Here is a 26,214-nt window from a genome sequence, read left to right as displayed (position 1 = left end):
ATCCTTACTGACTTGTTTACCTTTTGTTTTTCTTTTTTTTTTTATTATTCTCATCCCCTAAAGTTGGTTCGCACATACTGGCATCATCAGCATATCACACCAGATCTAGAGGCCCTCCACCTCCTCCTACTCTAAGTAATTTAGAAAGAAGAGGAAAAGCTAAGATGGATGATTTGAGTGGTATCCGAAAAGAAAATGCTGAGAATATTGAAACTTCAGAAGGTCAGAGTACTCCGGCCCAGAATGATTTGGTCCTGCGATTGGAACAGAAAATATTGGAGCTACAAGGAGAACTTAAGCAGGTTCGCAACTTGGCAAACCTCTCCCTCACCTTAAACGTCCCAGACGTTAATCAACAAAATGCTCAAAACCCAACACCTCCTTAAAATACACCAAACCAATGTCCACAAAATCCTCTTGCACCCCATCAATACGCCACACCGCCTCAAAATCCCAATCCTCTACTGGTACCAACTCCTCTACAACACCATCATCAACCAACCCAGTACCCAGAAACCATTACCTATCACACTCCTCAAAACACACCACAACCTATTCCTGGTCCTCAAAACTCGACAAACGACCACCACTACACCCAAATCCCTAGCACCTACCAAAACAACCCCATATACGTGGAAACCCTGCCTCACTCCACTCATCCAATCTCTTATACACAAGAATCTGCTGAGAAGGACCTGCTCATCAAGAACATGGCCGAGGAACTCAAGAAGTTGACAAGTTGAGTTCACGATGTTGAAGAAGCCAAAGGTATAAAGGGTATAAACTATGAGGATTTATGCATATAACCAGATATGGATCTGCCGGAGGGTTACAAACCTCCCAAGTTCAAAATGTTTGACGGAACGGGTGATCTCAAGGTTCATTTTAGAACTTATTGTGACAAGCTCATGGGGGCTGGAAAAGATGAAAGGATTCGAATGAAGCTCTTCATGAGAAGTCTTACCAAAGATGCCCTATCCTGGTACATAAGCCAGAATCCTAAGAAGTGGGCCAATTGGGTAAGTGTGGCATCAGATTTTATGGACTGGTTCAGGTTTAATACGGAGAATGCACCGAATGTATTCTATATCCAGAACCTAAAAAAGAAGCCAACAGAGACTTTCCGCGAGTATGCTACTCATTGGAGGTTGGAAGCAGCCAAGGTCAGACCAGCATTAGACAAGGAATAGATGAACAAGTTCTTTGTCAGGGTACAGGACCCACAGTATTATGAAAGGCTAATGGTTATTGAGAATCATAAGTTCTCCGATATTATCAAACTCGGAGAAAGGATTGAAGAGTGTATTAAAAGCGGGATGGTGACAAATTTTGAGGCACTACAGGCCACGAACAAAGCATTGCAATCAGATGGCATATCGAAGAAGAAAGAGGTGGGAACAGTAACGGTTGCCCAAGGACCAAAACCTCCCTTCATATACCAGACACCTCTACCCACATACCATCCCTCACCTCCCAAATATTCCCAACTTGTTGCTGCTTACCATACATATAATTCCCAACCATCCTACTTTCAGTCACCTCCAACTCGTCCAAATTACAAGAAACCCCGGCCTAATTTTGATCCCAAACTACCCAGACAGTACATCGCCATTGTTGAACCCATCGACCAGCTGTATGAAAGGTTGAAGTCTGCTTGCTATGTCACCCCTATTCCCGCTGTGGCAATGGAGAATTCATATCAATGGGTTAACCTGAATAAAACCTGTGCATATCATTCTGGTATGAAAGGGCACACTATTGACGAGTGCCATACATTGAAAGATAAGATCCAAACATCGATTGATAATAAGGTCATATAGGCAAAAGAAGCTGCACCCAACATCCTCAACAATCCTCTTCCAGATCATAGGGGCGAAGGGATCAATGTGATAGAAACTGAAGAGGAGTGGGATCCCGGGGGATTAGTTAGACTTATCAAAACGGGTGACGATCCTAAGAAGCCCGCAGTCACACTTAATCCTATTGTGGTCCTGGTAAAACCACCAGTTGAGGTTGAGATAACCGCATCAGTTCCATTTGAGGTAGAAGTAACACCACCTGCAGTCACACCTATTCCATTTGATGTAGAAGTGGCCACACCTTTCATAGTGATAGTATCAATCACACCTCCTTTCAAGTCCAATGCCATACCTTGGGATTGCATTACTGAAGCTAGGAGAAAGGGAAAAACAAAGATGGAAGAATCTGGTGCCGCATAGGGAATGACCAGAACTGGAAGGACCTATACACCCAAAAATTTAGGAGGATAGGCTGCTACAAACAACCTGTCATTGAAACTATACCAGACAATCTCTGGAGGAAAGTACAAGCAAGAGAATACTATGTCGTGGATGAATTAAACAAGACTCGTGCCTAGATATCCATCCTATCGCTATTGCAAAATTCTAAAGCACATAGGAGTGCTCTGATAAAGGTGTTGAATGAAGCTTATGTGCCCAACAATATCACCAGTGGAGAGATGGCCAACATGGTAGGGCAAGTACTGGAGAGTCACAAGATCACCTTCCACGAGGATGAACTACCACCTGAAGGATTAAGTCACAACACGGCATTGCATATCACAGTACAGTTCGAAGACAATTTCATCGCCAGGATCTTAATAGATGGGGGTTCAAGCCTTAACATTTGTCCATTGATTACTCTAAAAAGGTTGGGCAAAGATTTTCATGAGATACGAGCAGGGAGTATGAACGTGAAAGCATTTGATGGATCTCAAAGGGCCACGATTGGAGAGATTAACCTTTGCCTGTAGATGGGACCGAATTAGTTCGATGTTGAGTTCCAAGTACTAGACATATCAGTTACATAAAATCTTCTATTGGGACGACCTTGGATACATGCTGCTGGGGTTGTGGCTTCCACACTACACCAAGTCGTGAAGTTCGAATGGAACCATCAAGAGGTAATCATTCACGGAGATGGAAGTAACCCCATTTACACCAGTCAAACTATCCTGGTTATCGAGAATAGAAGAAGGCTGGGTGGATAAACTTATCATCACATTGAACATGTTAACGCGATTGAAAAGGACAAATGGTGGAGTAACAAAATAGAAAGCATACGGGCATGGTCTGGGTATGAACCCGGCAAAGGGATTGGGAAGAAACTCTAGGGTATTACCAAACCGATACAGTTGAAATGTCACGGCACAACTTTCGGACTAGGATATCCATATACCTGGCAAGAATATAATGATTGGTCGCCACCATAGCGTGGTCCTTATTACCCTCTCGAGCAGCCAGTGCCACATCTGAGTCAAATTTTTCACCAGGCTGATACAATATAGGGATCTGCAGAAGAAGAAGCTTTGGCTGGGTTGAGAAACTTGTTCCTAGAAGACGAGAATATCGATGGCAATGTGATAGTTGAGGAGGAGGAAGAAGGCCTCACCATTCAGACTGTGGAGAAGGGATCTGTTCTCAAGAATTGGACTGCCAAACCATCCCAGGCCCGCCGAGTTCCTGGGTAGCTTGGCAATTAGCCTGATTTGTTTTAATAGTCATGCTGGGCATTTAAGATATTTTCAGTGCTCGAGCCCTACCTGTCTTGGATATTTTCAAATTTAATTAATGTATTGCTATTTATTATTCATTATTATCTTTCACATTTTTTCTTCTACAACGTTATTATTACTTTTCCTGATGAACCGATGACTGTGACATGTAATGAGACAACGCAATATGAGGATAGTGACTCAACAGAAGAGGATGAAATACCTGAAGAAGTTGTCAGAGAAGTTGAGAATTTTGAGAACAAACCTAAGTCCAATCTGGACGATACTGAAGCAATCAATTTGGGAGATTCTGAAACCATCAAAGAGACTCGCATAAGCATTCACTTATCACCAGTAGAGAAGGAAGAATACACTCATTTCCTGAAAGAATATGAGGTTATTTTTGCGGGGTCATATGATGACATGACCGGTCTGAGCACATCCATAGTGGCTCATAAGTTGCCTACCAATCCAATGTGTCTGTCGGTGAAGTAGAAACTCAGAAAGTTTAAGCCAGACATGAGCCTAAAAATCAAGGAAGAAATCACTAAGCAGATCAAAGCCAAAGTCTTCAGGGTAGTTGAGTACCTAACTTGGTTAGCCAATATCGTACCGGTTCCGAAAAAAAATGGAAAGTCAGGGTATGCGTCGACTATCAGGATTTAAATAGTGCAAGTCCCAAGGATGATTTCCGACTCCAAATATACACATCTTGATCGACAATTGTGCCAAGCATGAACTCCAATACTTTGTAGATTGCTTCGCGGGCTATCATCAGATCTTGATGGACGAAGAAGACATAGAGAAAATAGCTTTCATTACACTGTTGGGAGTGTACTGTTACAAGATGATGCCATTCGGTCTAAAAAATGTTGGGGCTACTTACATGAGAGCCATGACAACCATCTTCCATGATATGATACACAAGAAAATAGAGGTGTATGTTGACGACGTCATCATCAAATCCAAAATAGCCGCAGATCACATAGTATACTTGAGAAAGTTCTTTGACAGGCTAAGGAGGTACAATTTAAAATTGGACCCCGCAAAATGTGCATTCGGGGTTCCTGTAGGAAAGCTGTTGGGATTCATTGTCAGCCGCCGAGGAATCGAGATGAACCTATACAAAGTTAAGGCTATTTAAGAGTTACCACCACCAAAAATCAAAAAGGACGTGATAAGCTTCCTAGGATGCCTCAACTACATCAGCCGCTTCATAGCACAGCCCACAGTAATATGTGAACCCATCTTCAAAATGCTGAGGAAGGATGCTGAAACCAGTTGGACCGAGGACTGTCAGAAGGCTTTTGACAAAATCAAGGAATACCTATCTACACCTCCAGTCCTAGTCCCGCCAGAACCTGGGAGACCTTTGCTACTTTATATATCTGTGTTAGATGGAGCTTTCGGATGTGTTTTGGGATAACATGACGAAACAGGAAGAAATGAGCAAGCCATATACTACTTGAGTAAGAAGTTCACACCTTATGAAGCACGATAATCTTTGCTGGAACGCACTTGCTGTGCTTTGACCTGGACAGCTCAGAAATTGAGGCATTACTTCTGTGCCTATACCACATACCTCATATTCAGGATGGACCTTCTGATAAATCCTATGGGAGGAGAATACAAACAATTAAAAATATATTTTCCTGATGAAGAAGTATCATTCGTAGGATAGGACATTGCTGAAGCCTACGACGGTTGGAGAATGTTCTTCGATGGGGCTGCAAACTTCAAAAGAGTGGCCATTGGAGCAGTTTTGTCATTAGAAACAGGTTAACATTACCCAGTATCCGCAAAGCTTAGGTTTATGTGTACCAACAATATGGCAGAATATGAGGCTTGCATCATGGGGCTCAATTTGGCCAACAATATGAATATACAAGAGTTGTTGGTAATTGGCGATTCAAATCTTCTGGTAGATCAGGTTCAAGGAGAATGGGCTACGAAGAACACCAAGATACTACCATACTTGTATCATGTGTAGGAATTGATGAAGAGATTCACAAAGATAGAATTCAAACATGTGCCCAGAATTCAAAATGAGTTTGCAGACACACTGGCCACCTTGTTATCAATAATACAACATCCAGATAAGAATTTCGCCGATCCCATCACGGTGAGGATCCATAATCAACCGACTTACTGTGCTCATGTTGAAGAAGAAACTGATGGAAAACCTTGGTTCCATGACATCAAAGAATATTTGGCAAAATGAGAATATCCAAAACAGGCAAACTATACTCAGAAATGCACTCTGCGGAGGCTGTCCAATCACTTCTTCCAAAGCAGAGGGACGCTATATAGAAGAACTCCTGATCTGGGGTTGTTAAGGTGTGTTGACGCAAAGGAAGCTTCCAGATTGCTTGAGGAGATACATGCCAGAACTTGCGGACCACATATGAACGGTTTTGTTATAACCAAAAAGATACTCAGAGCTGGATAATTTTTGATAACAATGGAAATGGGTTGCATCAGGATGTCCAGAAATGCCACCAATGCCAGGTACATGCAGACATGATAAAGGTACCACCAAATGAGCTCAATGTAACAAGTGTACCTTGGACTTTCGCTCCCTGGGGAATGGATGTCATCAGTCCAATCGAGCCCACCGCTTCTAACGGGCACCGGTTCATTTTAGTGGCTATCGACTATTTCACAAAATGGGTAGAGGCTGCATCTTACAAAGCTGTAACCAAGAAAGTTGTCACAGATTTTATCAAGGATCGTATTGTTTTCCGATTCGGGGTTCCCGAGTCCATTATCACTGATAATACTGCCAATCTCAACAGTGACCTAATGAAAGCCATGTGTGAAACCTTCAAAATCCAGCACAAAAACTCTACAGCATGCAGGCATCAAATGAATGGAGCTGTGGAAGCTACCAACAAGAACATCAAGAAGATAATAAGGAAGATGGTAGAAAATCACAAACAATGGCACGAAAAGTTACCCTTTGCCCTATTGGGGTACCGCACTACGGTCCGCACATCAACTGGGGCAACTCCCTATTTACTGGTTTATGGTAACGAAGCTGTCATTCCAGCCGAGGTAGAAATTCCTTCTTTAAGGATCATACAAGAAGCCAAACTCAGCGATGCAGAATGGATAAAGAGTCGCTATGAGTAACTAGCCCTCATAGACGGAAAAAGAATGAACGCAGTATGTCATGGTCAGCTTTACCAGAATAGAATGTCCAGAGCTTTCAACAAAAGGGTCAGACCAAGACAATTCGCACCGGGGCAGCTGGTGCTGAAGCTGATCTTCCCGCATCAGGATGACGCCAAAGGGAAATTCTTACCCAACTGGCAAGGTCCTTACATGGTTCACCGGGTGCTAACATGAGGAGCACTCATACTCGCAGAAATGGACGGAGAAGTTTGGCCAAAACCAATCTATTCAGATGCAGTCAAGAGATACTATGCTTAGATTGTTTGCATTCATTCATCTGATGCAATTGAACTACGCTTGACCTGATTCCCGTTTAAGAGGGGATACATAGGCAGCCCTGTGGTTTCGGTCATATCTTAATAAACTTTTCATTTCCCCAGAACCAAAAACTGGGGCAGAATTTTGAGGAGGACCCTCAAAACTCCGGAACAAGTCCAACCGATGCCATCATATGCCAGACAATCAGAAATTGGTTAAGTAACTGGGGCAGAATTTTGAGAAGGATTCTCAAAATTACGGAGTAGATCCAACAAACTTTGTTGCATACAAAATGTCCGAAGGATCAAACTGGGGCAGAATTTTGATGAGGACCCTCAAAATTCTAGTGTGAGAAAGCCAAAATGTCTCTAAAAGTGTTACAATCATTAGTTCGTCTAATTTACATGATATTATATACCATTATGTTTCTGAATAACTCTATTTCAAAAATAAGTGCATATTTTCGAAACTTTTATTTCTATGGCAGCCAAGTGTTACCCAGGACGACTCGAATAGGACCTCCAAAGCAAAGCAAAGCAAAGCAATCAGACAAAGGCATGAACCAACCTCCCCCGCAAAACTCATAAATATTCTTTGTATGCAGGCACAGTGAACATAACAGAAATATTCGCAAATATACACATATCAAAATCACTATCAATCAGGCCACCAGACCCAAATATATCTCCAACAAAGAAATATTCTACTCCTATTTGGTACTTGTTCACTGCAAAAGGCTAAGCATTGCCTTCTCTTTGCATGAGACTAAGCCCTGTCTCAAATCTTGCATGAGGCTAAGCCCTGCCTCCATATTTGCATAAGGCTAAGCATTGTCTTCTCTTTGCATGAGACTAAGCCCTATCTCGATCCTTGCATGAGGCTAAGCACTGCCTCCACATTTGCATAAGGCTAAGCATTGCCTTCTCTTTGCATGAGACTAAGCCATGTCTCAAATCTTGCATGAGGCTAAGCCATGCCTACGCATTTGCATAAGGCTAAGCATTGCCTTCTCTTTGCATGAGACTAAGCCCTGTCTCAAATCTTGCATGAGGTTAAGCCTTGCCTCCATATTTGCATAAGGCTAAGCATCGCCTTATCTTTGCATGAGACTAAGCCCTATCTCAAATCTTGCATGAGGCTAAGCCCGACCTCCGCATTTGCATAAGGCTAAGCATTGCCTTCTCTTTGCATGAGACTAAGCCCTGTCTAAAATCTTGCATGAGGCTAAGCCCTGACTCCACATTTGCATAAGGCTAAGCATTGCCTTCTCTTTCATGAGACTAATCCATGTCTCAAATCTTGCATGAGGCTAAGCCCTACCTCCACATTTGCACAAGGCTAAGCATCGCCTTCTCTTTATATGAGACTAAGCCTTGTCTCAAATCTTGCATGAGGCTAAGCCTCCTCCGCATTTGCATAAGGCTAAGCATTGCCTTCTCTTTGCATGAGACTAAGACCTGTCTAAAATCTTGCATGAGGCTAAGCCATGCCTCTGTATTTGCATAAGGCTAAGCATTGCCTTCTCTTGGCATGAGACTAAGCTCCATCTCAAATCTTGCACGAGGCTAAGCCTTGCCTCCCTATCTGCATAAGGCTAAGCACTACCTTCTCGTGAGACTAAGCTTTGTCTACCTCTACATAATTATTGCTCTATTCTAAACTTTGCATTATCTTCTTCTCTCAAGGGTAAGCTCTGCCCCCAAACTCTGCAAAAGGCTAAGCTTTGCCTTGTTATTACCTTTGGTACCATGTCTCTGCACTTCATGGGCTGATGTATAGCTAACTTGTCCAAAGGCGTCATAGTCCGAAGGCATCATCCTCATAGCCTGAAGACACCATGCCATGGACTGAGGATCTCTCAAACTTGCATATCATTATTCAAAGACATCATGGTTCGGAGGCACCATTTTCATGGCCCGAGAACATCATTTCATGGCCTACGAATCCCTTACCACACAATTCATGGCCCAGGACATCATGGTCTAAGGACATCATCCTTAACCGTCCAAAGACAATTCTCATGGTCTGAAGGGAATTTGCATCATGTTTAAATTTACGAAAAGATATATGCTTGCATTGCATCCTTTATTTGCAGGTAACCCGATGAGCAACCATCATCCCTAATAGGAGCAATCCCATTCCAGTTCCGCTCACCGTTGCCATTTCACCTATTCGAAACCTTGTATATGTCCTTGTGATAACTCCATCGGTATACTTTGTCGGTGCATCCAGAACTACACACGGCCTGATTCTTGTAAAACCAGGGATATGTAGGCAGCTCAGAAACCAGAGTGCGGCCTATGTCTCTCAAATCACTCTATTCAGTCAAAATTGGTCGTCATATCTTTACCCGATAACTCTTTCATCCTTCTCGGGTAAAGAGGAGCAGCAGTTGATACCCAATTTTTTGCTATATTATTTTCAAAACTACATGTATATCTTCAAAACAATGCATGTGCATCAATCAATATTTTTCCATAATTTTTGCATTTTTAAAGGATTTTTTATTAATTTATCCTAGCATTTTTATTATATAAATAATTAATAATTACATCACAAAGGGTTTTAAAAAAAATTATTGCTTAATTTAATCATTTATATTTATATTAAGCTTTAATTATCTTATGCATAACCCTATTTACATGTGTAGGCTATAATTGCAATAACTTTGCAATAATAGCCCATATGTGCATAATTACTTTATTTTACATGAAAATGACCTTTTATATTTTTATAATACTAAATAATTATTTTAAATTATTTTTATTCATCAATAGCCTTTTTCATTTATTAGCTATTTTTATAAATTATTTTATCAAATTAATTGTGTATTTAACAAATAGCCTCTTTTAAGTTGATTTAATTTCGGACCTGGCCCAAATTAAGACCCCAACCTAATTAAATCATAACCCTGATCCAATACCCAATAACCCAATCTTTAAACCCGCCCAACCCCAGATCAAATCCTGGTCGTTGATCTCAGAGATCAACGGTCTAGGATGTTATTACCATTTTTAATTACTCATAACCCCCAATCCCTATTCATTTTCCTAATTCCACCGCCCCTAAATCCCATCTTCCTCTCTTCTCTCTCAACCTCTCCCTAACCCTAGCTCGCTGTCACCTGAACCCACTTCAATCCATGGGGTTTCTCTTCGATCTTAGGCCCTATCCGGCCTCTTATCTCTACTAGTTGTTCGATTTCTTTGTTGTTTGATGGAATCTCAAGGGGATTCGAATAGACTTGGTTCATATCCCTCAATCTTCTGATGAATCCGTCTGTATCCACCATTTGTTTGTGAGTATTATCATTTTTGTGTTTTCGTGGCTTCAAATCTCCGATCTAAAACTCGATTTTTACACCTTTGTTTATTTTTGCACAAATTTAACTATTTTTGGCCAAATAGGTTCAGATCTCTTTAGATCTGAAGTGTTTGGAGTTTATTTAATCGTTTTTCTTTAAGATTCTTTCGTTTTTACCGCTGTTATCTACAAATTCACTTTTTCCCTAAGAACTAGGGTTTCATCTTTTAAGTTTCTGCAAATGTTTTAAAATGCTTATAGGTTCAACTCTGGGCTTTCTTTCTTTACTGTTCGACTAATTTCTTTGCTTGATGTTTCATCTCTGTGTTTTTATATGCTTAAAGTTTTCGATTATTCGATTATTTGTCTCACTGTTCTTGCCCATTCACTTTGGCCCGGTTAAATAAATTGATTAATTTATTTATTTGCCAAATTAGGGTTTGAAATTATATTTTCTTTATAAAATTGGTATCTTTCTGAGATTTTTATTTATTCTTTCCTTATATGTGACTTATAATTGGTATTGCCTTCCTTATTATGCTACTGTCTTGATTTCTGGTTTTTGATTTGTTCTGACCGACCTATAAAAGGTCTCTGACTTATTTCTTACCTTATTAAACTTCAATCTTGCTTGTTAATTGATTCTCCCTAATCTAAGTGATATTTTCCGGATTTTTGTCATATTAATTGATTGGGTTTAGCCTTAATTAACTTGTTGCATGATTTGCATACCTTATTTGTGAACTCTTAATTTTCTTTGCCTTAATTGTTCTACTCTGCTGAATGCTATATAAACCTCACCATTCTAATTTTTTAAACACACGGAATAACAGAGAAAAACACCCACACACATGGATACACATAACTCTTACTTACACACTTACATAACTTAAGTTTCTTTGAATTGATGCACTGTCTAGCCGGCTGAAATCCAAGGCTAGACGCTTGGATTTCATTCGTCTTCACCTTCCTGTTTGCTATCTTCTTAACTGGTATGCCTCTATTTCTATTATCATGTTCTCTTCTATATGCTATATAGTTAGACTTCGACATGATTCTGTTTTCCCTATATTTTCCTGTTTAATACTCCCTTAACTAGCATGTCTTAATTCGTGTTTTGTTCTATGTACTACTATAGTTAGTTTACCTCAGCATGTTTCTGTTTGTTCCATCAAACTTGTTTGCTTGTTTCTGAAACTAGCATGTTTAATTCCTACTACCCCACCTTATTCTGTATGGCTGTCTGATTAGTCATTTTAACTTCAGCATGTTTCTCTCTGCTTAATATATGTTTATATGGTTCCACTTAGTGATAGTTAAGTCAACTTCTGGCAATGTAAAACTTTGTTTGATCCAAATGTATGCTCTATGCAGAACCTGTTTAATCCTATATGCAATTTAAGCGTTCATGTTCTTGTTGTGATGGTTCAATTACTGGTGTCTATGTCTGAACCAATTTTCTAAAATATGATTTCTGTTCTATTTGCAGTCTTGTAATTTGAACCTATCTGCTTCTAAAAATCAGACTCTTTTTCTAAAATTATCCCCTACCCTTATGTACTATTTTCAAACTTCTACTCTTAGTTATCTAGGGTCTGACAACCCCTAGTATGAGCACTGCTTAGGGTCCATGAGACTCTTCTAAACTCTGACACACTGGGACTGGCCTTCCAATCTGTTACAAAACTGTTTTCTTTGAAAGGTTCTGGTGTGAGCATTGCCGGGGGGTCCCTGAGGCCCTTGGGAACTTTGACATACCAAAAGCCCATTTTGTGTATTACGGGCTACCTGTGGACATCATATTTGCTTGAAGGCCTGGATTCTAGGTTGACGTTGGGCCTGCCAAGGCTCCCTATAGTGTTATAGATAGCTTTGTGTAATTCATTCATATTGGTCGTTAATAATGTAATAATCCTTGTAAAAACAGATATGGGGTTATTAGTGAAAGTTGGGGAGGGCTTTATATATATATATATATATATATATATATATATATATATATATATATATATATCTTTTATCAAATTCGGGTAGAAATCATGCCTATAGGTTGTTGTGGTGATTCTTTATGTGCATGACATTAGAAACCATGCCTATAGGACTTATCTCATTACTTGTAATCCTGAATTTTCACACTTTGCATCCTAGAAATCCTGCTTTTAGGTCATTTATCAATTCTGCATCAAAGAACCATATTTTTAAAATCTCTCTGTGTGCATTAGAGATCATGTTTCTAGGATATTCTTTATTGAACTGGCTTAGCAACTTGTTAACGCCTTTATTCGCCTAGATTTCATGCCTATATGGAATGTATAAAATCAGTCTTAATACTTAGATACCATGCCTATAGGGAATAATGTTTGTACACCGTTTCAGCACTTAGAAAGCATGCCTATATGATTTAAAGATAAAATCTGCCTGTTAAAATCAGTAACTGGTTCACAGCTTAGATACCATGTCTATAGGGTTCTGCCCGACTATCACTTAGGCAAGCCTGTAAGTTAATTAAAATTTTGGGTCTAAAAACTGTGATTGCTTGTTTGACATATGCCCGGATTCAGAGTATTAACAAAATCAGTAGCCAAACTGATAGGTACTCACCGGCTCGCTTTAACAAAATTGATGTGTATTCTATTTGTGCTCATTTAGATATCCTGCCTATAGGATCCTAAAATTATTTAAAATTGCTTGTTTGAACAGCGTGCATTTGTTTGTCTATTTGTGGAGGTTAACATGAGCCCACTAAGTTGCCCCCTATGTGACAGTCCTACTTGACTTTTGTTTGTCACTTAGTTTTCTGCTTTTAAACAACATAGGTGAGTCTAAAACCACCTTAAATAGAGGTCCTAAACACCTCCAGGGCCAGAGGTAAGGGACGGGTAGTGCATGTATAAGGTACGTAATAGATGTTATTAGAATGCTTAGGTAATAATTGAAAAGGGGAGGGTAATTGGGTAGTAAAGGAGATGATGACCTATGCGCTAATGCTACGCGTAACACCCCAATTTGGGGATGGTTACCGAGTATTGCATGGAAGTGATCCTATAGGCTAATAAACTTAGGACCCCTTTAATTCCCATTTTAAATTAATCTCTATTTATTTAAACTTCTTTATTTCCTTAAAGACTAATTCGCTTAAATTGAGTTTGGTCGGGACCCATCGTTGTGGACCTTGAGGGGTGCCTAGCACCTTCCCCTCGAGGTAATTTCGAACCCTTACCCAATCTCTGGTGATGTAAACTAGTACATGAGTTATTTGCTCTAGGTGCCCTAACGCACCTTAATCCATTAGGTGGCAACTCTTCAAATCTCTTACCCAATTCCCAAAAGGAAAGGTGTTGTCCCGAAATGTCGAAACCCAGACTCCGCGAGGAAAAATAGGGCACAACAATTATATGCCAACTCAATAAGCGGTAGATGATCATCCCAACTACCTTTGAAGTCTATCACACAAGCTCGTAACATATCCTCAAGTGTCTGAATAGTATGCTCAGCTTGTCCGTCTGTCTGGGGATGAAATGCTGCACTAAGACTTACCTGAGTCCCCAATCCTTTTTGGAAGGACCTCCAAAACTTAGCTATAAATTGAGCTCCTCTATCTGAGATAATAGATACAGGGACACCATGTTGTTGTATTATCTCCTTAATATAAAGCCTTGCATAATCCTCTCCGGAATATGTAGTCCTAACTACAAGAAAATGGGCTGACTTTGTAAGCCTATCAACAATCATCCATATCTAATCGAACTTATGCTGGGTACAAGGTAAGACTACGATGAAATCCATATTGATTACTTCCCATTTCCAAGTCGGAATCTCCATAGCCTGCAATAATCCACCGGGTTTTTGATGCTCAATCTTAACCTGCTGACAGTTAAGACACTGAGCAACAAAATCTGCTATATCATTTTTCATTCCGTCCCACCAATATACTTCCCTAATATTATGATACATCTTTGTCGTTCTTGGATGGATAGAATAACAAGAATAGTGAGTTTCTCCCGTAACCTGTCGATACAGCCCTACAACATTAGGGACACATTATCGTCCTCGATATCTGAGGAACCCATCTTCTGTAATTTCAAATGGTGTCTTCTCCTTCTGTGAGGTGTCTTCTCCTAACACAGGATCCTCGTACTGGCGTTCCTTTACTTCTGTTGCTAAAGAGGATGTTGTCGTATCTTGAATAGTAATTCTAATATCACCTGAGTCCAGTAACCGAACTCCCAGACTAGCTAGCTGATGAACCTCATGGGCTATTCCCCTCTTTTTTGGCTGTAAATATGACAGGCTACCCATAGATTATGGCTGAGGGCATCGGCTACTACATTCGCTTTCCCCGGATGGTATAAAATATCAATGTCATAGTGTTTAAGTAGCTCCAACCATCTCCTTTGACATAAATTCAATTCCTTTGCTTGAAGATATACTGGAGGCTCTTATGATCCGTATAGATATCAACATGAATGCCATACAAGTAGTGCCTCTACATCTTTAGTGCATGAATCACCGCGGCTAACTCTAAATCATCGGTCGGGTAGTTCTTCTCGTGCTTTCTTAGTTGTCTAGAAGCATAAGCTACAACCTTACCATGATGCATTAGCATACAACCCAATCCAACACCTGAAGCGTCACAATAGATAACATAACCATCGTTCCCTTCTAGGAGCATTAGAACCGGTGCAAAAGTCAATCTGTCCTTTAATGCCTAGAAACTCCATTCGCAAGCATCAGTCCATTGAAACTTTGCTTTCTTCTGAATCAACCTTGTTAAAGGTGCAGAAAGGGAAGAAAATCCCTCTGCAAATCTCCTGTAATAACCTGCCAAACCGAGAAAGCTACAAACCTCCGTCGGTGTTGTGGGTCTAGGCAAAGTCTTTACTGCCTTAATCTTTTGTGTATCCACCCGGATGACTTCACCCAAAATGATATGCCCAAGGAAAGTTACAGAGTTCAACCAGAATTCACATTTAGAGAATTTTGCATACAACTTCCCTTTTATAGAACTTTGAGCACAGTACGCAAATGATCTGCATGTTCAGTCTCTGAACGGGAATACACCAATATATTGTCGATAAATACAATTATGAACAGATCTAAAAAGGGCCTGAACACACAGTTCATCAAATCCATGAATACTACTGGGGCATTGGTCAAATCGAACGACATAACACGAAACTCAAAGTGACTGTATCTGGACATTAATGTTGTCTTTGGAATATCTTCCTCCTTAACCCTTACTTGATGGTACCCGGACCTTAAGTCTATCTTTAAAAAATACTTGGCACCTTGCAACTGATCAAATAAATCATCAATCCTTGAGAGCGGGTACTTATTCTTGATCTTCACCTTATTCAACTATCTATAATCAATACACATAAGTAAGGAACCATCTTTCTTCCTCACAAATAACACAGGTGCTCCCCACGGTGATGTACTAGGTTTGATAAAGCCTTTTTCAAGCAAGTCCTTTAGTTGTTCCTTTTCTTTCAGCTCTGCGGGGGCCATTCTATAGGGAGAAATAGATATTAGATGAGTATCTGGTAGTAGGTCAATAGCAAACTCAATTTCTCGCTCTGGCGGAAGCCCCGGAAGCTCATCGGGAAAAATATTGGGAAACTCATTGACCACAGGGATGGACTGAATGGTTGGTGACTCTACTTCCACATCCTGAACCCAAACTAAGTGATAAATACAACCCTTTCTGATGATCTTCTTGCCTTGAGATAGGAAATAAATCTACTTCTCGACGATGTCGTATTACCTTTCCACTCCAAAACAGACTCCCTTGGAAATGGAAATCGGACTATCTTTGATCTACAATAAACGTTGGCAAGACAAAAAGCCAACCAATCCATACCCATTATAACATCAAATTCTGCCATATAAAACTCGATTAGGTCCACTATGGTAGATCGATATGAACTACTATTATACAACCCCTATATACTCGCTTAGTTATCAAAGAGACCCCAATAGGTGTAGACACCTCAAAAGGTTTAACCAATTCAGGTTTTATTCCAAACTTACTAACAACCAATGGAGTAACATATGATAAGGTGGAACTTGGGTCAATCAATGCATATACATCATATGAGGAGACTGATAATATACCTATAACAACATCAGGCGATAACTCCTGATCCTGTCGGTCTGCCAACGCATAAATGTGGTTTTAAGGACTGCTCGAGCTAGATGCTCCACCTCTTCCTCTACCACGACTTATTGGTGCTTGTGAACTTTGCCCAGGGGGGTGTACTGAAGATGACAAACCAGCTACAAATATCGCTAGCTGAGATATGCTTGCATCACCTCTCATCGGACAATCCCTCATAACATGGCCAGGACAACCACAAGTATAACAAATACCCAATCCCATACATCATTACCCGACATGCTGCTTACCACAATGAGCACATCGTGGCAAGGGCGGCCTCATCTAACTTGACTCACCCCTATACTGAGAACCTGAGGCCCTGCAATATTGACCAGGCCCTGAATATGTAGAACGATCAAATCTCTTACTGCCAAATTGAGGGGGTGCGCTAGCTGATGGTTGGGGTGGATATCTCAGGTACTGTTGTCTTTGACTACCTCGAAACTCACCAGAAGGACTCGAAGACCTCACTCTCTTATTTTGGGCCATATCATGCTTACGATCGGCCCTTTGTTTCTGCTTACGCTCCTCTACACCCTGAGTGTATGCCTGAATATGAGAAATATCCATGTCCGGCTGAAGTGAGACCGACATACAATCATTATACAAGTGCGGCTCTTACCCTATCATGAATCGGTGAACCCGATCCTCCATCTTAGATACAATTGTGGAAGCATACCTAGCCAATGAATCAAACTAAACACTGTACTCCCGAACACTCATGTTACCCTACCAAAGGGTCAAGAACCTATCAACTCTGGCCTGCCTAAGCTCTGGTGGTAGATAATGACGAAGAAATGCTTCTATAAACTCTTGCCATACTGCTGGAGGGTCATTCTCACCCCTGGACAACTCCCAACACTCGTACTAATTAACTGCAACATCCTGAAGTCTATAGGAAGCTAGCTCAACTGACTCAGTCATAGTGGCCTTTATTACCCTCAAAGTCCTCTGTATTCTATCGATAAATACGTGAGGGTGTTCGTTTGAATCTACCCCAGTGAATACCGGAGGGTCCAAATTAATGAGATCACGAACCCTCACACTGACGGACCTATCTGCATGACCAATACCTACTTCCTAACGCCGAGCCTGCACGACTACTAATCGAGTTAATAGCTGAATAGCATCTCTCATCTCCTGACCTAGTGTATCTGGCTTAGGGGCTGAACATACAGGGGCGGGCACTGGAGCTGGTGCCCCTCAGAGCTCTTCTGGAGAGGGCGGGGTATGTGAAGTTTGAGATGGAACCTCACTATGAGACTTTCCCCGAGCCCTGGTAACTCGTGGCGCTCGACTAGTGGTCTAACCAGCCACGGACTTCTCTTCTGGGTGGTTGTAGTCTTCGGAGGCATCGCTGAAAACGTAGCATATTGTTAGGAATATGAATTCTTATATCACACGATCTAAGGTAAAAAGAGAGGATAACATCTTATATATCTTGTAGCCTCCTATCTATAAGTGTGGTGCACAATACACCCATAAACAAGAATCTACTAGACACGGTCTGTAGGCAACCCTAGGATAGAACTACTCTGATACCACTTTTGTCACGACCCAAACCGATGGGCCGCGACGGATGCCCGAATCCTACATGTGAAACATCCTTAAGCATGTGTTTAAGATATAAACATGAATAACATACATGAGGGAAATCTATCCAATAGACACATGTATATATACATGCAGAACACAGTGGGCGAGCCAGCAAGGCTGCTATAGACAACTATATACCCAAAAATGAAAGCCGACAAGGCCACATACTATCCAACTATACAGAACTGTCTACAGACCTCTACTAAAAAATACAACTGTGCAAGGACGGGACTGGGCCACGTCATACCCATATATATATATAAAGGCATATCGTACGAATATCAAAAACAGCTCCGGATCAAGTGGAGCACGCCAACTCTAGCTGATTAAGGATCCTAAGCAGGGGGACCATCAGTGTCACGACCCGAATCAGAGGGCCGCGACGGGCACCCGGTGCTTTACTCAACCGAGTACCAACGTAACATATCTTTCTTATCATACTATCATGAGTAAATGAGCCAGAAACTGGTCATGAGATAACAAGAATAAAAATAAGGGAATACTCAACATATGAAGACCCAAAATGATATACAAACTTATATATGTGACATACGGGCCTATAAGGCCAACATGACCATTTGTAAACTCAAAACATAGGCCGACAAGGCCATACAAGTGTCCCTACACCTGACATCTGTCTACAAGCCTCTAAGAGTACATAAAATCATAAAAATCGGGACAGGGCCCCGCCATACCAATCAATACATATCCAAAGCATACTGACCAACTAGGCAACTCCGGAGCAAGTGGAGTGCACCAACACCTTTGCTGAGCTGATAGCCTACTAGGAGGACTTGTCAACCTATCAATCGGGACCTGCGGGCATGACACGCAGCATCCCCAAGCAAAAGGGATGTCAGTACGAATAAAGTACCGAGTATGTAAGGTAGGAAATCATAAACAAGAACAGTAATGTAAAGAGAGATAGAGGAGATACAACCTGTAACATTTGAGTGCCTCTGGGGGCTACTGACATGAAATGCATAATAAATATATGTACATGAACTTTTTAAAAACATTCGCCTCTGTGGGCATCATCATCATCATATCGTACCCGGCCTCAAAGAGGACTCGGTAAAAACGTACCCGGCCATCATAAGGCTCGGTAGAATCGTACCCGGCCATGTGGAGCTCGGTAAACCAACTGATCAGTGGTTGCACAATAGGTGTCATACCCGGCCGACTATAGCGCGGCTCGGTAGAGTAAAATAGATACATATATATAATGCATGCTCAACTCATGGAATCACCTTCTGAACCTTTTGGAGTGACTTAAGAGCACTATGGACATCCATACCCTCAATATGAACCTTAGTAGGATTCAAGTATCATACACACTTGCTTAGAATAATTTTATAAGGAAAGAACAACATGGACAACCTTAGTTTCTAGGAGTAGATCTGTTATGAATTAGCGTACCGTTTATGTTCATGTCAATTTAGATCATGCCAAAAGAAAGAAGTAAGTGCCTTAACATACCTTGTATATTCTTCCCAACCTCAAGCTATGAAATTTCACGGCTCCTTAGTCTACAATAAGAGAAATGACACTCTCGTTATCGTTTAAGCGTCGTAACTATTATGTATCGACCACAACCTATTTTACAATGAAACGGACAGAACCTCCCCTATATATATGATTTCACACTAGTAAAAACAATCACAAACAACCCAACATACCCCTATCATTTCATACACAACACGACAATCATAATAGTGTCAACCAACCCGAAAATGTTACGACGAACGACCAACAAACAACCTTGCCATTATGTGGTGTTTCTCCACAACCTTCCTCCTCTCAACTCCATAAAAATAGTAGTAAAAGAGACAACCCAATACCAACACGAAACAGCCCAAAAATATTCCCACAAGTTCATCAACTCAAAAATAATTTTTCAGTTTACTTAAACACGTTTCGACTTGTCTTTTCTTTCAAATTGGGAAATACAACCAAAAGTACATCATTATACCTCTTATCCAATAAACCAGCCATGAATTCAACTTAAAAATAAGTTTACAATCAGCCAACCATTACACAAGAACAAACAACATACCATTCTTTCGAAACTAGCTAGGTCTATTCTTTACGATCGAGTTACAACTCGCAATCGCATAGATAATAGAAAGAGAAGCATAAACTTACCTTGTACTGAGTATAACCCACGAAACCTGGTCCCTTTTCATCAAAAATAAGTTCCTCAACACGGCTACAAGAAGGAGAAAGAGAAACTAGCAAGCTGTCCGGACTTTTCAGCACTAGAATCGCGTCGTAACACCCGGAATACCCTAGGGTTTGTGTGGGATTTTTAGGGAGGAGTTGCAGGGGTTCAATTAGGTTTTCTTGGTATGAAAGATAGTTGAAGTAACTGAGTTTATAATCCCTTAAAATTCCCCTCTTGACCGACTTAGTTGAGGCCTCTCTTTTTGGCAAGTAGGTGATGCACCTACTTGTCACCTACTAGCTGCGCGGTCTCGCAAAAATGCGAATATATCTATACTCCAAGATCGTATTGATAAAAGGTTTAATGAGTTGAAAACTAGACTCATATATCTTCAATTTCATAGGTAGATCATCCCTTTATTCAAAGTATGTTGGGAGAAAAGCTCAGCTATATTTAACCTAAGTTTCAACTCATTTTTGAATGTAACTTGTGATGACCTTTTCCAACTTTTGTTCCATAACTTGCTTGACTTAAAAACATAACACATGACTATCATACGACTAAACAAACTCATAAAATAACCTCATCATCATGTTAATCACCCTTGTCTCACCCCAAAAGTATAGGTTATAACATTCCAAACGTGTCGACATTCGACAAAACTTATTTTCTTTAATTCATTTAGCGCCTAAGCTTTCCAACCCTTTTGGTACTCATTATTCATGATCATAAAGATTTGTAACCTCCATTATAAAAGGATTAACTTACTTTACGTACTTTCCAAGTTGATCTCATTTCTAAGCTTACATCAATTGACTTACGGATACTCTAACATACGAAAACATAGGGTGTAACATCATTCCCCCCCTTTGGAACATTCGTCCTCGAATGTTGACTGATCCACTTATCATTTTCATAACCCATAGCTTTTGTGAACACTTTAATACTCTTCTAGCCATGTAGGCAACTATTCTTAGAATAAATCCAAAGTCTAGGGTATTCCCCCTTTAGTCATCCTTCTCATACCACGACTTGTGGTCGGACCTCTTCCAATCTCGTAACTGTTGCTCCTTTTTGTCATGCAGCCTGTACGACTTTTTCCTTGTATGTGCGCCTATGCAACTTTTTTTTTCTCCAGATTTTATCCAATCTCTAGGTAGCACGTTGTAAACATATACAAAGCTTGATATGTTGTCCGTCTGGGCATCTATGGGTATACTGAAGTTCTTCACTCGGTACTTTGTTAGACTTACGACTTTTGCTATATCTTGTTTCATAGCCTCAGTTATCTATGCTTATGGCTTTAATACAACTATGTAGGTCATATTATATAATAACTCTTACTTTGGTTTACTATTACCGAGGTCTGCTACCCAACTCCAGGTTACTCTCTCACCGCTTATCCTATATGTATAATCCTTATTACTGTTCATTTATAGAATGACATCATAATCTCCTCTCATACTTTGGAATCTTTATCCATCTATTATTGATTTACCTTAATGTTAATCTATAATCCACCACTGATAACTTGAAACCTCTTATGTAATACATTGCCACAAGTCTCACGTCTCATCGGGGAACATTTGAAGTGGTTTTCCTAATCCACCTAGGGACAATACTATACTTCAATAACTGTAGTTCATAGCATCCCAATGTGATTCGTCTTATGGGGGTATCCTAGTCTCGTGCCATCCATGAAATCTCTCCTCTTTGAATCATTACTCAAATGAAGGCCTATATATCATCCTTTTATAATTTACCACTATTACATCCTTACATTATGACCAGAGGAGCATTCCATCTCTTCTAAATGCTCCTAGTCTTAGACTCCTCCGTGTTAATTCAAGCTATACTGAACCTTTTATAACATATATAAACCATCAACTTTCTTGTTTGATGGGCTTAATACCGAACCTTTTCTCACCCTTACTCACATTTACCCAAAATCTTTTCACTATACTATACTTTCGCTTGCGACCTACACATATTTATTTATTCTACTCAGAACCTTCCTTTAACTTGCTAGCACCTTAGATTCCCTTTTGCGCATTCTTAGCTGTCTTTAAATGTAAATAATTACTTTTTCTGGTCGTTCTGCCACTTGCTACATAGATACTTGGCTTATCATAGTGCCCACGAACACTGGAATTCCCTGTAACTCGTATGCTCTCAAGTATCACCTTTGATGTTCTTTTTTTTCCTTTTTTTTCTGTTCATTAGCCATGATAGGTGACACTTTCTTATGGAGTGCATGCAATATTATAGTGAGACTGTTGTTACAAGATCAAAGATAATTTCCTTTTTAGGTCACTATACTTAGGTGGAAACCTTCTTCCTTATTTCCTCAGCTAGTCTTTCGTGGTAGTACCTAGGAGACCTTTTGGATCTTGTAAAGTTGTGATCTTGTTATACTGTATACTCGAAGGAATTTTTGATATTCTTACTCGCCTACAAACATCCTTACTTACATACCTCCGTGTCGTTGTGCTCATAGGATTACTTGTAAAATCAGATTTTGATTATCTCCTTAGTGGCACCCTCCATTATTCCCGTAATACTTATACAATACCTTTAAATACCCCAACTCCTATCTGAGCATTTCTCAAGGTTTATGGTGTCATATTTGCGAGACTGAATTCACTATATTAGGATTCACTATGTTTATCTTGCATGATCTGTTGACTCGCCTATAACCTCCTGTTTAGCCATAACTGGGCTCTTCCTTAATCAAATCCCAAATACTCGTTGGCCTATCCTCACATCAATTTTCCGCGTAATCTTTCTTGGGTTATTTTCTTTGTTTTAACTTACCTCATGCATTGGCCTCTGATCTATCAATAACATTTCGGGCAGGAACCCTTACTTCCTTTCTTTGACGTCGTGTTTGTATAATGCACTGATATTGTAGTATATCTGTAGGCTTTGAATAAGTACAATCTCATCCCTTTTTCACATTACTGCATTATTCTTCTACTACTCCATGATTAGTAGAACCACTAAATTTTAACTTCATGCCACATCACTTCATATTCCCCCCTTTAGAGGAGTACTAAGAGCTGGAGCTATGATGATCTACCTATAGATATTTTACCTCTATATATTTGACGTCTTTTCACATCATCGATTACCCTTACTCGACTTTTGGTAATGCTTTTTGTACCAAGGATAATAAAATTCCTTGCTCGCGAGGATGACACTTAGTGTAACTGGCGCACATAGTCCCTTAAGTTTAACTTTGCTCATATTGCTTGCTTTAGGGAAGCGACTTCCTGAATGACCATTAAAGGGAATTCTTTTGTCATCGATTCTATTATCGCCGGAACGCAACCTCTGAAATTCTCATGATGTCGACTATTATCATATCATTTAGTCCCTAGTTCACGTTTAGTTTATCTTGTTTACCAGCCCATACAGATTTCTACTACTCTGGGGGTATATCTTTTCCTGCTGGTAATCACGTTAGAGTTGTGAACTTATTTCTCGAAAAGAAGATATGACTTTATGACCTATACTCCTTTGTTGTTTCAAGGCTTGTCACCTCTCATCTTTTTCCTTCACTTAACTATAGACTCTATAATTCTATCATTTTTATCATCATTTTTTTCCACCAATGTCATCCATGTGGACATCTTACTCATAATTCTTCATTAACTCTATTCTTATTTTCCTACTAACATTTATATCTATCACTTTATTCTGAAAACATCAACAAGACATTCTTCTACTTTTAGCTCCCCTTGCTTCATCTCACTAGCTCTTCGGGATGCCTAAAATTCTCTCTCCTAGGGACACGGCCATGCTAAGGTAATATTTATCCCTTCAAGGCTTCCAGTGGCTATCTTTATAGTACTCATATCTAGCTGTATTATTTTAGAGTGTGCCATCTGGGTATCTCACAAGGAGATTTATTAGCACATTTGCATTATGCTTCAGAAATTGTCAACTAACACAAACAATCAATTCACCATTATGGGTTATCCTAACCCCAACCGGATCCTGATATCTCGTCCTTTTCCTAATCTACACATGTTAGCCCCCAATAGGGTATAACTGAGATGGGTATGGTCAATTATACATACCTCTGTTACTGTTGAGGGTAACTTACAATGCTTATATTTTTCTGCCGGAGATGAAAATACCGATAATCTTTATTAACTAGATGTCTTGTACCCTTCCCATCTTGCTCCTTTTACTTGTTGAAGCTTGTATCTATCTTTTGAATCTTTCATTGCCTTTAGGGGTGGATAGATATTCTTTGTCCTAAGGCTCCTTATCGAGAAGCTTACACTTCTTAGTACACACATGATCTACTGAAGACCTTATATTTACCCATCATATGCATCATGCAAAATCGAGATCCTTTAACTCAACTCTTTCACAGCCACATACAATCTTTTACCAACCATTTTAGGTAAAAGACGATACCATGTTAGCGCTCCCTTCGTAAGTGTTTCTCCAAATTTTTTGACCAACACTGATTCAATTTCTTGCTTGGTCAAATTGTTGCCCTTTACACCAGTTGTAAATGCAGTTACGGAATCCCGTGGATTAGTAGTTCCATCGTACTTGGGGATATCGGGCATCTTGAATTTCTTTGGAATTGGTAAAAGAGCAGCACTTGGCTTCCAAGGTTGTTGAGAGTATTTTTCCATATCTATCACCTTAATTACGGGCGGTACTCCAGGTATCTGCTCTATGCGATCGCTTTGCTCCTTAAACTGTTTCTGCAAAGTTAATACTAAACTTTGTAAATCAGAATTAACTGGGTTACCTAACCCTCCATCACGAGATTCGCTAGGAGTTCCTCCGCTGCCTGAGTCTCGAGCGAGGATTTTCTACGGTTAAGTTGTTGTTTAGAGGTGGTGTTAGTGGTATATTCGGCAACCTGCTAATAAAAGCCTGGAGAGCATTGCTGACCTATTGAGTGATTAATTGTTTCAATGCTTCATCAATAGCCTGATTATTCTCATGTTGTTCATTTATATTTGATTCAGATCCGTCAGGAGTCCCTTCTCGAGACTGTCGAGGAGAGTTTTGTTGTGAGGGGACTGGAATTCCATCACCTTATTGATTCAACTGATGTTGCTGATTTTCTTGGTGTTGTAGATTTTGTTGGTTGTTGTCGTTGACGTTCGACATGATTGTTTTAACAAAAGAATTGATTTAGAACGTAAAAGATTATCAGATTCCCGATAGCGGAACCAATTTGTTTAACCAGAAAATAGGAATTTCGGTCAAAGCTTATTTTTAGAAGAACTCGGGTTACTGATAATCAAAAAAATAATAATTGTGTAACGAGAAAGGAAAAATTAGACTGAGAAGTAGCCGAGTAAGCAATATAAAGCAATGTAAATAAGTTTATTCCAATAATAATCAGTGTGTCCATACAAATGTTATTTCTCCCCCTTTTATAGCTATTTCTAAGTACAACGTCTCTTCCCTCTCATAATCAAGTCATTATGAGCAATTAATGGCATTAATAAAACGTTATAATTGGCAATCGTAATTGTTTCGTGAAGATTCTGTAACGTTTCCTATCATTTATGCTCATTAATTGAAGATTTGACGAATCTGTACTTTTTGCTGTCTTGGTTCATTCCACCGGTGTCTCTTCAAATTATAAAGAGACCCGAGCGACCGTTCCTTCTTGTCCTCTAGATACTTTGCTCGTACCTATTAAGACTCGCGTCTCTTTAAGTACTATTTGCCAGCTGTCACTCTTCTAATAATCCACGTGTCTTGATATGTCAGCCACATAATTAGTTCTAAATATAATATTGATTTTCCCCAATACAATACTCTGCTTTATTGTTAGTAGTTTTAGATTCACAGCCTATAGCATTAAATACCATGTTTTGCAATAAATGTGATCTTTTCTCGATTGTCGGTTGTATGAGTATGCTTGAAAATAGGTTTTTAGAGTAAGCTTTATTCAAATCAGTAAAATTTATGTATACTCGTCATTTCCTAGTATTTTGTTTATGAACTATTACTATGCTAGCTAACCAGTCAGGATAGCGTACGATTTGACTTCGAGCGGGGGCC

Source organism: Nicotiana tabacum, chromosome 18 (genome assembly GCF_000715075.1).
Source record: "Nicotiana tabacum cultivar K326 chromosome 18, ASM71507v2, whole genome shotgun sequence".
In the NCBI taxonomy this organism is placed as follows: Eukaryota; Viridiplantae; Streptophyta; class Magnoliopsida; order Solanales; family Solanaceae; genus Nicotiana; species Nicotiana tabacum.
This window is presented reverse-complemented; position numbering follows the sequence as displayed.